At 51.4% G+C, this 12,917-nt stretch overlaps 1 long non-coding RNA gene across 1 annotated transcript; it reads right to left on the bottom strand.

Annotated features, from left to right (window-relative positions):
- Positions 1 to 553: 553 nt before the first annotated feature.
- Positions 554 to 4,872, bottom strand: LOC112544573 (uncharacterized). The gene is made up of 3 exons (XR_003087916.2): positions 4,455 to 4,872; positions 3,465 to 3,602; positions 554 to 677 (listed from the first exon to the last, which is right to left on the bottom strand). It is a non-coding gene; the product is annotated as an uncharacterized LOC112544573 (long non-coding RNA).
- Positions 4,873 to 12,917: the final 8,045 nt, after the last annotated feature.

Genomic DNA, 12,917 nt, shown 5'->3' with positions numbered 1-12,917 from the left:
TCTCTGTGGTTTTGTTGATTAACTACAGTGACCAAAAAAACCCACCCACCCTTCTTTTGATATAGGAAGTGTCTACACTACAGAGGCATTGCTGCTGCACCTTAGCTATGCCCCAGCAGCAGCTATGGGGCAGACATACCCCTGTGGAGCCTGTTCTATGAATACTGGTCACTTTAAAGAGTCAAATGGATTGCGAACTGGAAGGAAAATCAGGACACCTGGGTTCAGTTTCCAGCTCTGTGCCTGACCCGCTGGGCAAATCACTTCCCTTCTGCATGACTCCGTTTCCTCTCCCATCATTTGCCTCTCTTGCCTGGTTAGATTGTAAGCTCTTCAAGGCAGCAACTCTTTCTGACTGTGTGTGCACAGCACACAGACGGCCACGGCCAAGAACACGTTTGGTACTACTGCAATCAGAATGATAACAATGTAACCTAGGGCAAGTCACTGCTCTCTGAACCTTCACTTTCCCATCTGTACGATGGATATTGACCTTCCTTTGTTAAAATGCTTTCAGATCTATGAATGATAATTATGATTGAAGAGACACTGACAAGACCAAGAGCGTAGGTTTACTTTAAAAACGCTTCCAAGTATTGAAAATGGAAGGGTGTGTTAAAATTCAAGTCGAACTTTCTCTCTCTCTGCCATGTGCTTTTCCTTTTCATTTCACTCTGCTGAGAAAGTAGAATCTGTGAGGTTAGCTGTGTGTTTGCAGGTAGTTTTGGCTCCTGCTTGTCAGGGGCTGATCTTTGGTACCCGATTTGCAAACACTGCAACATGTTTAGAATTAAAAATATAAATCTATACAATGCTTTCTACTGGAAATGCAAAATAGGAAAAACAGTTTCTATTCACATTAGGGTTTTAAAACCTTTTTTCCTTTTTAAATAAAGCTGCTGCTGTAAACGCTGAGTCCTAATTATTTGACAGCCTCGGTGGCACATTAGCATTTAATCAATGCATCCTTCAGTCAGGGACTAGAGCTCCAACAGCCACGAAAGCCACACTCCATGCAAGGGCTCGGAGATACTGCATGAATGGGCCACATTCCTTGTTGCCTGTTCCCACATGTGCATCACCTTGCAGGAGATAACACAGCCACACCTAGCAGTGGCCAGGTGTTTCCAGGATGGTGCCCATTTTATAATCTTTGCTGGACTAAATCCAGAGGGAAAATCCCAAAAGGCTGAGGCTGGACAAAGAGGCATCCGAGGGCTGCAGAGCAAAGCCCCCTCCTCCACACGACCAAAGTTGTGTTGCTTCCTCTCCCGTCCCCTGAGAGTGAGAAAAGCTTCCACTCCTCTTCATCTCTGACGTGTGCTTGGCAGCTTTCTCCAGAACATGCCAGGTGTCCTTATCTGGCCTGGACAAAAGCCGGCCTGGTGCCTGTGTGACATTCCCTCCCTGGTCCCTTCATGGTGTTGGTCCTCCTCCTCCGTGGCAAGGAAACACGATGCTGCAACCCGCACGCCAGCTGGGTGAGGGGCGCTGTCCCATCCAGTGGCTCTGAGGCCACTTCCAGCGACAAGAATGAGTCTGCCCTACAGCCGTAGCTGAGAGGTCAGGGTGGGGAACCTTTTTGGGGTCAGGGGCCGCTGACCCACTGAAAAGTCAGTCGGGGGCCACACACAAGTGGGAAGCAAAGTGAGAAGCCCCTGGCTGAGGAGACAGACACTCGGCACATTCCCCTCACACACCAGAGCCTAGAGGGCCCAGGCTCCAGTGTGTGCTTCAGCCTGCGGTGGGGCACTGGAGTGCCAGCGCGGGCTCCTCAATGCTGGGAGGGCCCGAAGTCTAGGGGCCCCGATCCAGGCGAGTCAGGGGCCGCATCTGGCTCCCAGGCCTGAGGTTCCCCACTGCTGTAGTAGAAGCTCATGCACTGAGCCTCCACCCACACCCCACTGGGGCCTGCTGGCGTTACGCCGCCCCGGCATAGACTGTTCCCGCACAGGCACTCCACCAAGCAGCGGGCAAAGAGCAAGTGCACACCCAGCTCTGCACGCACAGCTGGGGCCACCTCCAGAGACCCCAGGAAGGCTCTTGGAAGAATCCTGCCGCAGACATCAATGGCTGTGAGAAGCCAGCCTCTGAATCCCAGGCGTTTCAAAAGCGTGAACTAAGCCTACTTACTCCCCCCAGTGTTGGGGGGCTCCTAAAGCGTGAACAAAGCCTACTTACTCCCCCCAGTGTTGGGGGCTCTCGGCCCACTCCCTAGGTGCTAACACTCCATCCTGACACCTGCTGTCCAGCTGCCCCACCTCCGGGATCCCTTTGGTACATCTACGCACCCGCAGCAGCCAGTCCCCCAGCCCAGGCCTATACAATCGGGCTAGAAGGGCTCATACGAAAACTCGATACATAGCTGTGTGGACAGTGCTGAGAAACTGTGGCCCGGGCTGGAGCTTGAGCTCTGAAGCCTGAGGTGAATGTGATGATTGTGGCTGCGTGTGCTGCACGTCAGCAAGTGCACGTTTGCACGTGTGAAGCAAAATGCAGGACAATGTAGCACTTTAAAGACTAACAAGATGGTTTATTAGATGATGAGCTTTCGTGGGCCAGAGGAAGTGGGTCTGGCCCACGAAAGCTCATCATCTAATAAACCATCTTGTTAGTCTTTAAAGTGCTACATTGTCCTGCATTTTGCTTCAGCTACCCCAGACTAACACGGCTACATTTCTATCACTGTTTGCACGTGTGTGTGTAGTGCTGGTGAGGGCGTGCGAGCAGTGGTGAATCTGTGTGTACTGTGTTGGCGAACGTGTGTGTGAAGTGGTGGAGCTGTGTGTTCTGTGCTGGTGAGTATGCATGTGCAATGGTGAATCCACGTGTGCTGTGTTGATGAGCAAGTGAGTGCAGTGATGGAGCTGTGTGTGCTGTGCTGGTGAGCATGTGTGAAGTAGTTTAGCTGTGTGTGTGCTGTGCTGGTGAGTATGCATGTGCAATGGTGAATCCACGTGTGTTGTGTTGATGAGCAAGTGGGCGCAGTGATGGAGCTGTGTGCTGTACTGGTGAGTGTGTGACGTAGTAGAGCTGTGCATGCTGTGTGGGTAAGTGCATGTGCGCAGTGGTGAATCTGTGAACGCTATGCTGGTAAGTGGTGCTAGGTATGTTGTGTGGATGAGCACGTGTGCATGCGTGTGGCGCTGTGTGTGCTGCGTGTGCACAGTTGTGGTTGCACGCAGTGAGCCGTGGCTGGCTAGCAGAGCAGTGCCTGGATCCTCGCTTTACTGTATTTCTTCCCCATGTGCCAGAAGGTGAGCAGATGAGGGATTTCATTTGGCTGGACGCTGTGAATATTGATCAGTGCCTGATGAATCCCCACTGTCCCACTGAGTAATTACAGGACATTTCGTCGTGTAACACCATCTATCAACGCCTGAGTAACATGAAAGAAAAACTAATCATACGCCTGAAAGAGACCTTGGTCTCCTCTCTCACACCCTCCTCACACAGCACCTCACCTTGCTGCCAAAGCACCACCCCACACCATGTTCTCGGCTCCCTCCATGGTACACCAGGCCCCTCTGATGGAGGACAAATTCCTTGCTGATCACGTGGGCAGAGTCTGCAACAGCTGGCAGCATTACAAGCCACATGCTCTGAAACAACAGTGGATTCATTTGAATTCAGGGCTGGACAGATTATTGTCTCACCCAGGCTACGTCTACACAGGCATGAATTTCCGAAAATGCTTTTAACGGAAAACTTTTCTGTTAAAAGCATTTTCAGAAAAGCGCGTCTAGATTGGCAGGATGCTTTTCCGCAAAAGCACTTTTTGTGGAAAAGCGTCCATGGCCAATCTAGACGCGCTTTTCCGCAAAAAAGCCCCAATCGCCATTTTCGCCATCGGGGCTTTTTTGCGGAAAACAGTACACTGGCCCTTTTGCGCAAAAGTCTTTCAGAAAAAGACTTTTGCCCAAACGAGAGCAGCATAGTATTTCCAGAAAAGCACTGACAATCTAACATGAGATCGTCAGTGCTTTTCCGGAAATTCAAGCAGCCAGTGTAGACAGCTGGCAAGTTTTTCCCGAAAAGCAGATGATTTTCCGGAAAAACTTGCCAGTCTAGACACGGCCCCAGTGTTTCTCAATTTTACTTGGCCACGGAACCCTTTTAAATGCGAAAGAATTTTGCAGAACCCCTAATATATGGAGCTGAAATAGTAGACCACAAATAAGTAAGGATAATAATAAACAAATGCTAAACAAGGTCATGAGATCAACATTTAGTTGAATTGCACATATTTAAAAACAAAAATCACATAATAGTCATTATTATTTCTGTAATCATAGAATGTAATTGTAATGGAATTTTCTCGCAGAACCCTTATTTTCACTTCTGGGGTTCGGCGGAACATCATTTGGGAAACACTGGTCTAAACCAACAATAATCCCTACAAAACAAACTATTCCCATGGCACCTTAGAGACTAACAAAAAATATAGAGAGTACCTTGAACTTTTGTGGGGAAAACCCACTTCCTCAGATGAGCGTGAGTGGAGAAAAAGGTGGGACCTGCAAAATTAATAGCAGAAAAAGAGGTCTGATCCCTTGACAAAGACACTGGAGCCCAGCAGGTACCTCTGAGCTGTGGGCTGTTTGATGACATCAGAGCAGAGGCCAACACTGATAGGACGATATTCTGACATCACAGTGCGGGACAGTATTCAGAGCGTCTCTGTGACATCAGAGCAAAATGGACGACATAGACTGGATGATGCTGTGTGACATCGTAACATTGTGCGACACTGATTGGAGGATGCTGTGAGGTTATGCCTGAAAGTAACTAATGGTTGGATTGGGTGCACTACTTCCTTGCAGGAGTGAGCCAATGACATTACCATGGCCTACCCTCAAATAGCTCTAGTGTAAGAAGTCAGTTAGGGTACGTCTAAACTACATGGCTCCGTCGACGGAGCCATGTAGATTTGTTTGTTTGGCAAAGGGAAATGAAGCCGCGATTTAAATAATCGCGGCTTCATTTAAATTTACATGGCTGCCGCACTGAGCCGACAAACAGCTGATCAGCTGTTTGTTGGCTCAGCACGCTAGTCTGGACGCTCCCCTGCCGACATGAAAGCCCTTTATCGACCTCCCTGGTAAACCTCATTTTACGAGGCATAACGGGGAGGTCGATAAAGGGCTTTCAGGTTGGCACGGGAGCGTCCAGACTAGCGCGCTGAGCCGACAAACAGCTGATCAGCTGTTTGTCGGCTCAGTGCGGCAGCCATTTAAATTTAAATGGAGCCGCGATTATTTAAATCGCGGCTTCATTTCCCTTTGCTGAACAAACAAATCTACATGGCTCCATCGATGGAGCCATGTAGTTTAGACACACCCTTAACTGCTAAGAAACAGCAGAAGTTCAGCCTTCCTCTTCCTAACTCCCAGCCCCAAGCAAGGTATCCAGAGATGATTACCTGGAGCAAATGGTGTGAACAACATTTGGGATGAATTCATTAATCCTCACAGCACCTGTGAGAGGCAGCCATGGATGTGTTTCTGTATTGCCATGCCTTGTACAGCAGGGGAAACTGAGGCATGGGGAAAGGACTTGCCCAATATTGCAGAGAAAGCTAGGAACCAACCCAGAAGTTCTCCCAAAGGTCATGAGCACTTTGTGGTTAGAGGAGTTCTGGGCTTGGGGTGAGATAAGGGGGTTTTCCTGGTGGGAGGGAGCGTGGGACTAGATAAATGTTTTGGTGATTGAGTCTATGGACTGAGCAGAGCCTACTGGCTGACAGAATCAAGGAAAGGAAGCTAAAGCAGAGCACTAAGTAAGAGTGTGTGTGTCGCCTTCCCCACTGGTGGCTGGCCCACACAGAAAACAATAGCCTGCTACAGCTACCAGCTAATGGAGCTACTCCTTTCCCCCAAGTGGCAGCAATCAAAGCCAAAAATCCTGGTTCAAATCCAACAGACAGGCCCCAGCTGGGCTCTTTCCTATTCCCCACAAGGATATGGGGGATTTTCCATGGATTATGGTGAGCAGTGAGCCCTAACTGACACATGCAGCCCACAGATCTTGCCCATTCGCCCTGTCAACCCCCGGCCAAGGACAAAGGCTTGTTCTTGTTGGTGAATGAAGCTAACAGCGGTTTCTATTCCTCTCGTGGCAGACGCACGCAGACCAGAGATGATGGCTGCCCATTGATTTTCCATTTAAACAATTAACCTCAGGCACCGGGTAATTTGCCTGTGTCACAATATTAGGGCAGCCTCCATGTAGAGTCCTTCTGATGGCTGACCCTCCTGCCCCGGCAATTCCCACTCTGCCGCTGCCTATCAACCTGCTCTTCTATGCTACACACGGCACGTCTGCTGCTGCTGCGCCCATCCCCATGGCCCTAGCCTGGGGTATGGGGCCTCTGCGACTCTGAATGAGTAGCAGCAGCAGAGAGCTGGCTGGCTGGGAGACACAGGGGGAAGGAAGACCAAGGGCAAAGCTGGGGGAATAAATTACTCCAGAGCCCATACTTTGGGTGAGGCGGCGACTGGAACGGGCAGCATGGAGAACAGGACTCCGAGCAGGTGGGGAGAGGGTGACAGCGGGTTTGTCGTGGAAGCAGTAGTTGGGCCAGCCCCCTATCTCTCCTCAGCCTGCCCCATCCCATCTGAAAGGGCCAATATTCTGTGTGCTCCCTGGTCACTCATGTGAACTCATCAGTCATCAAGGCACAGCTGGGAGACAGCCGAGTACATGTTACTCTATTGCCTTTCCCTTGTAAACTGAGGCACAGGTTGACAGGACTTGCCCGATGTTGCAGGGAGAGCTAGGAGCTGAATGTGACGGTTCACTCTCCCCATGCTTTATGAAATGGGCTTATGGACATCAATGTACATAACTCAAAGGTGCTTTGAGCAAATTACTTCACGTAATCGATCGATCTTCATGCCTTACTCCGCTGGGGCTGTTTATCTTATTTGGGAGTGTGTATCACGCTTGTGTGTAAAGTTAGACCTATGGGCTACGTCTGGACTGGCATGATTTTCCGCAAATGCTTGTAACGGAAAAGTTTTCCATTAAAAGCATTTGCGGAAAAGAGCGTCTAGATTGGCACAGACGCTTTTCCACAAAAGCACTTTAGTGGAATCTAGTGCAGGCTGCGATACCCGAGGCAGCTTCTGGGGAGCTGGGGCAGGAGCCAGGGACTCGCCACGCCAGGCACTGCTGCAGGGCTGGGCCGGAGGCTCTGTCTCTCCCACCCACACCCTGGGGTGGGGCTGCCCAGACACAAGCTGCTGCCACCTCCATGGGGCACCAGGGCCCCACCCAGCTGCAGCCGGACTGTGCCTGGGGCAGGCAGCATGCAGAGCCGCGTGTATGGCGCCAGCTGCAGCCAACATTCCAGCCCCTGCCTGCCGGCGCGTTGAGTGAGGGCAACAGCCTCAGCCGTGGCTCCTGCACATACTCTCTTGCACCCTAAGGAGAGAACGCTGAGACCAGCTGCTCGTGTCACTACAGCCCTGGGCCGGGGGGGTTGGGGGGGGCAGGCTGGAGCTGGAGCTGGGCATGGCCAGGGCTGGAGGAGCTAGGCAGGGGTCAATTTTGTTTGAAAAAGAATGAACAGGGCAAAATCCCGGCCATTTATAGATATTTAAAAAATCCATCCCGATGGAGATTTAAGGACCGAAAAGGAGGACATGTCTGGGAAAAACCGGATGTATGGTAACCCTGGAGCTGAGACCACAAGCCCCAGCCCAAGTCTGGCTGAGGTGGGGGTGATGCATGGAGAACAAAGGAAGGGGCTGGAAGGGGAGATGCACACATCACTGCTCTCAGTAAGGCCCACTGTCAGGGTGACATTAATCATAGAACACTAGGACTGGAAGGGACCTCGAGAGGTCATCGAGTCCAGTCCCCTGCCCTCATGGGACACTGATAGCTTTCTTTGATAGGATAACAAGCCTTGTGGCTAAGGGAGAAGCGGTGGACATGGGATGCCTAGACTTGAGTAAAGCATTTGATACGGTCTCGCGTGATCTTCTTATCAATAAACTAGGCAAATACAACTTAGATGGGGCTACTATAAGGTGGGTGCATAACTGGCTGGATAACTGTTCCCAGAGAGTAGTTATTAATGGTTCACAGTCATGCTGGAAGGGCAGTACAAGTAGGTTCCCCAGGGGGCTGTTCTGGGACCGGTTCAGTTCAATATCTTCATCAACGATTTAGATTTTTGACTTTAGCAAAGCTTTTCATATGGTCTCCTACAATATTCTTGCCAGCAAGTTAAGGAATTGGATAAATGGACTGTAAGGTGGATAAGAAGCTGGCTAGATTGCTGGGCCCAATGGGTAGTGATCAGTGGCTCATTGTCTGGGTGGCGGTTGGTTACAGCTGGAGTGCCCCAAAGATCAGTTCTAGGGCCAGTTTCTTTCAACATCTTTAATAATGATCTGGTTGAGGGGATGGATTACACCCTCAGCAAGTTTGTGGATGACACTAAGCTAGGGAGAGAGGTCGATACGTTGGCAGGCAGAGAGAGGGTTCAGAGTGACCTAGACAAATTGGAGGATTGGGCCAAAAGGAATCTGATGAGGTTCCACAAGGACAAGTGCAAAGTCCTGCACTTGGGACAGAAGAATCCCAAGCTTTGTTAGAGTCTGGGGACCGAATGGCTAAACAGCAGTTCAGCAGGAAAGGACCTGGGGATTACTGTGAATGCGAGGCTGGATATGAGTCAACAGGGTGCCCTTGTAGCCAAGAAGGCTAATGGATATTAGTTTGCATTAGGAGGAGCATTGCCAGCAGATCAAGATAAGTGATTATTCCCCTTTATTTGGCACTGATGAGGCCACAACTGGAGTATTACGTCCAGTTCTGGGCCCCCCACTGTAGAAAAGATGTGGACACATTGGAGAGGGTCCAGCGGAGGGCGACCAAAATGATGAGGGGGCTGGAGCACATGACCTACGAGGAGAGGCTGAGGGAGTTGGGCTTATTTAGTCTGCAAAAGAGAAGAGTGAGGAGCGATTTGAGAGCAGCCTTCATGTTCCTGAAGGGAGGTTCCAGAGGATGGAGAGAGGCTGTTTTCAGTGGTGACAGATGGCAAAACAAGGAGCAATGATCTCAGACTATTGTGGGGGAGGTCTAGGTAGGATAGTAGGAAAAACTAGTTTACTAAGAAGGTGGGGAAGCACTGGAATGGGTACCTTGGGGAGATGGAATCTCCATCCCTAGAGGTTTTTAAGTCCCAGTTTGACAAAGCCCTGGCTGGGATGATTGAGTTAGGGTTGGTCCTGCTTTGAGCAGGGGGCTGGATTCAATGACTCCTGAGGTTTCTGCCAGCCTTAGGATTCTAGGATTCTATATTGGCACAGAGAGTATACTTATTAAGTTTGCACGTGATACCAAGCTAAGAGGGTTTGCAAGTGCTTTGGAGGATAGGGTCATAATTCAAAATGATCTGGACAAATTGGAGAAATGGTCTGAGGTCAGTAGGATGAAGTTTAATAAGGACAAATGCAAAGTGCTCCACTTAGGAAGGAACAATCAATTGTGCATATACAGAATGGGAAGCAATGGTCTGGGAAGGAGTACGGCAGAAAGGGATCTAGGGGTTCTAGTGGACCACAAGCTAAATATGAGTTAACAGTTGCAAAAAAAGCAAACATGATTCTGCGAGGCATGAACAGGAGTGTTGTGAGCCAGACACGAGGAGTCATTCTTCCGCTCGACTCAGTGCTGATTAAGTCTCAATTGGAGTATTGTGTCCAGTTCTGGGCACCACATTTCAAGAAAGATGAGGAGAAATTGGAGACGGTCCAGAGAAGAGCAACAAAAATGATTAAAGGTCTAGAGAACATGAGTTACGAGGGAAGACTGAAAGAATTGGGCTTGTTTAGTTTGGAAAGGAGAAGACTGAGAGGGGACATGAGAGCAGTTTTCAAGTATTTAATAGGGTGTCACAAGGAGGAAGGAGACAAATTGTTCTCCTTGGCCTCTGAGGATAGGATAAGAAGCAATGGGCTTAAACTGCAGGAGGGAGGCTTAGGTCGGACATTAGGAAAAACTTCCTAACTGTCAGGGTGGTGAAACACTGGAATAAATTGCCCAGGGAGGTTGTGGAATCCCCATCTCTGGAGATATTTAAGGAGAGATTAGACAGACATCTATCAGGGATGGTCTAGAATCTAGGCAGCGCTTGGTCCTGCCGTGAGGGCAGGATGCTGGACCTGATGACCTCTCAAGGTCCCTTCCAGTTCTCGTGTGCTAGGACTCTATGATTGGAGAGGCCGCACGCACGCCTCAACCTGGAGGAAATTCCACTCTCCAGGGAACCAGCAGCTTCGTGCTGCCTGTGCCTTTCCTCTTCTCCTTTCCCTGTCTCCCTTCCTCACCCTCGCTGCCGTCTCTACAGCACCCACTTAATGCAAGCAGCAAAGAGACCTAGAGCCTGACCCAGATGCCATTTTGTTCCTCTTCCTCCTCCTCTCATTTCCATTTATATTAGCAACCTGCTGGAGTGAAGAGCACATGGCCGGGGGGACACAGGACTCCTGTGTTCCATTCCTGTCCCCTCTGCTGCCAGGCTGGGTGACCTCTGGCAAGCCAGTGCCTCAGTTTCACTGTCCACATAGTGTCTGAGGTGGCAGGAGCTGGGGAAGCGCTCTGGATTACCACACTGCCTTCCCACCTGTGGCTTTCCCCCATCCTGGAGAGGTTGCTCAGTCTTCCTTCCTTCTCTTTGCTCTCTTCAAACCCTCTCCTGCTTTTACCTCCCTCTCCCTTCCCCTGCCAGCCCCCGTCCTGCTCCCCCTGCTAACCCTCTGTCTGCTCATAACCTTCACCCCTCACACACACACACAGCTTCCTGCTCCCCTGCTATCCCTCGCTGTCTATCCCTCCCCCCAGTTTCCTCCTCCCCCCGCTATCCCTCTGTCTTTCTTATCCTTCACCGCCCCACCCCAGCTTCTTCCTCCCCCTTTATCTCTCCGTCTGTCAGATCCCTCACCCCGCACAGCTTCCTGCTCCCCCTGCGATCCCTCTTTCAGATCCCCCCACACAGCTTCCTCCTCCCTCCACTATCCCTCATCCCCCCCCCCACAGCTTCCTCCTCCCTCCACTATCCCTCATCCACCCCACAGCTTCCTCCTCCCTCCACTATCCCTCATCCCCCCCACAGCTTCCTCCTCCCCCAGCTATCCCTCTGGGTATGTCTACACTACCCTCCTATTTCGAACTAGCAGGGTAATGTAGGCATACCGCAATTGCAAATGAAGCCCGGGATTTGAATTTCCCGGGTTTCATTTGCATAAGCCGGGCGCCGCCATTTTTAAATCCCGGCTGGTTCGAACCCCGTGCCGCGCGGCTACACGCGGCACGAACTAGGTAGTTCGAACTAGGCTTCCTAGTTCGAACTACCGTTACTCCTCGTGGAATGAGGAGTAATGGTAGTTCGAACTAGGAAGCCTAGTTCGAACTACCTAGTTCGTGCCGTGTGTAGCCGCGCGGCACGGGGTTCGAACGAGCGGGGATTTAAAAATGGTGGCGCCCCGCTTATGCAAATGAAGCCTGGGAAATTCAAATCCCGGGCTTCATTTGCAAGTGCGGTATGCCTACATTACCCTGCTAGTTCGAACTAGCGGGGTAGTGTAGACATACCCTCTGTCTTTCATATCCTTCCCCCTCCCCCCCCACAGCTTTCTGCTCCCTCCGCTATCCCTCATCCCCCCCACTGCTTCCTCTTCCCTCTGCTATCCCTCATCCCCCCCAGCTTCCTCCTCCCTCCACTATCCCTCATCCCCCCCACAGCTTCCTCCTCCCTCCACTATCCCTCATCCCCCCCACAGCTTCCTCCTCCCTCAGCTATCCCTCTGTCTTTCATATCCCTTACCCCGCCCACAGCTTTCTGCTCCCTCCGCTATCCCTCATCCCCACCCTCCCCAAAGCTTCCTGCCCCCTCTGTCTGTGTGCATCCCTCATCCCCTCGCGCAGCTGGCCGTGCTCGCTGGACATCTCCCCTGGCTGCAGCCTGTACCGCGAGCCAATGGCGCCATCAGCGGAGCAAGCTGACCTGCCTCCTGGCAAGAGGCCTGCAAATTAATTGTGCAGTCTTAATTAAAATTAAGTAATTTTTCATCTGTGCCCAAGCCCATGCTTTGCTGTGATTTATTAAAGCGAGCGGTGGGTAAATTAGTCACACGCTGCCTGTCAGCTCTGCCTGATGGATGGGCTGGAAATCTGCAAGTGCAGCAAGAAAGGACGCAGAGCAGCTCAGAAGCCCCTCATCCATTCCTGTCCAGGATACCCTCTCCCCTTGCCTCCCCTGAAAGCCACCCCCCTGCCCTGCAGACGCCTGACAGGACTCAGCAGTGGAGGGGTCACAGTCACAGCGAGGCTGTTTGAACCACATGTTGGAACTCGGCAATGGGATGGATCACTCCGTGAATCACCCGTTCTGTTCATTCCCTTGGCTGCTGGGGGAAGACAGGTACTGGGCACATGATGATTTCATGCGCCACCAGCTCAGGGCTCCAGGACAGGTGCTTAGCAGGGAAATGACTCACCAGCCTCTGTCCAAAGGCATGAAACACAGGGGCAGGAGCACTGCTCCCCATATGGTCACTGGGACAGCGCTGTGGGTGTGTGGCGGAGAAAGCCGTGTAGGAACCTACTCAAACAGCGCTCAGCCAGATGCAGAGAATCACCCTCCCCCACACAGGTACCTTCCTGAGTTCCTTCACTTCCCCCCACGGAGAGCCGGGGAGCTGCGGGACTGTCCCAGCCCCGACACCCCATCCTGCCTCAGTGGCAGAGGAGGAGAGACAGGGACAAGGCCAAAGATGGAGAAAGCTGTGAAGGTGGAAGATAAAGCCGGGAGAAGGGAGCTGAACACAAGGAGATGGAGAGAGGTAAAGATGGGCAGGGGGAGCCAGATGGAAGGAGACAGATGGCAGCCTCTGGTCTGG

Source organism: Pelodiscus sinensis, chromosome 27 (genome assembly GCF_049634645.1).
Source record: "Pelodiscus sinensis isolate JC-2024 chromosome 27, ASM4963464v1, whole genome shotgun sequence".
In the NCBI taxonomy this organism is placed as follows: Eukaryota; Metazoa; Chordata; order Testudines; family Trionychidae; genus Pelodiscus; species Pelodiscus sinensis.
The sequence above is the reverse complement of the archived record's forward strand: the minus strand, read 5'-3'. Positions and strand labels throughout refer to the sequence as shown.